We start from the raw sequence: 1,328 nt of genomic DNA on the forward strand, positions 1-1,328 counted from the left end.
CCCTTTCTCCCCACCTTCCACGCCAGCCCCACACTCCCTTCACTTTCATTTCCAGCATTTTTACACTATCCTCCTCCAGGCTCTTCACGGATGTTTTTCATTCAGAAGAAATGCCACGCAGAGGCGCTTGTCAAAACTAGAGCAGCGTGGCCGCCCCCACCTCTCCTGAAGGCTGCAGATGAGCTGGACTCCCCACAGAGAGAAGCAGCTAACTCTCAAAATTAAAAACAATCATGGAAGTAATGATGTGATCACTTTTCCCAGCTGGAAGATGGGTTTGCCTAGCAGGTACCAACTCCATTTTTTATGTGAGCTGAAAGTGGTGCTACTGCATAACTGCCAGCTGCTGCTTTTTGGGCACGCTAGACCTTCTTCGCACACAAAAGCCTCTTTCCAAATGCCTGCAGCAGTCAGGCAGTACAAATGGAGGCTGCTCAGCCCCTTGCACCTATGTTTTTGGACACGGGACAAGGCCGGTCCCTTCATGGCCCCTGTCCTTCCTCACTGCCCCTAAAATTCCATTCAGAGTACAAAACTTTCTACAGTCATTCCCTGCTCAGAAATCAGTCCCTTGGGAGGTGGGAGCAATAAGTATTTGTCATCACAAGCCGGAAATGGAACAATAATAGAGCCTGAATATGAAAAGCCCTCTTCGGCCACCTCCCTGCACTACCCCTTGCTTCAGCTGGAATTGCAGAGCTCTGTGCTCTCAGGAGATAAACTACAGCTGTGAGCTGGGGCTGGCTTTGTGCTTGCATCAGCTTGAGGTGACCTGCTTCAAGCTGCAGGTTTGAAACATAGCCAGCTGTGCTGTGCATGCCTATCAGATGTCTATAAATGTTTCACAGTGCTCTGAATTCTTGTTGGAGGGGGGGGAAAAAAAACCCAAACACATCAGAAGGAAATGACTGATTAAAATGATTGTATGAAATGGACTGCATGAGATGCTGAGGCACGCGCTGCCCTGAGTGGGCAGAGAGGTCAAAACAGAGTTGGAAGCTGGAGGGATCAAGACATGTACAAAGAGCCAGACCCTCCTCCTGGAGGGCGGTCAGCACTCCTCTGGTTCCAGCACTGTCATTATGGCTCGCTGGGTCTAAATTTATTGCTGCTCAGTGGACCTGGACAGGAAGTATTACCACAGACCCCTGGGAGCCTGGAAAGCCATCAGACACTATCAACACAGCAGTGAGCAAGAGATCAGCAGCAATTTGTCTCATACCTCCCGAGGACAGAACCCAGTTTGCAGCATTTCCTCCACTGTAAGCTTCATTCCATGAAGGTGCCGAGTAGCTATGAGCTGGGGCAACTCAGCCTTCAGCCAGCCT

This window comes from Buceros rhinoceros, unplaced genomic scaffold (assembly GCF_000710305.1).
Source record: "Buceros rhinoceros silvestris isolate BGI_N320 unplaced genomic scaffold, ASM71030v1 scaffold40069, whole genome shotgun sequence".
Lineage (NCBI taxonomy): Eukaryota > Metazoa > Chordata > Aves > Bucerotiformes > Bucerotidae > Buceros > Buceros rhinoceros.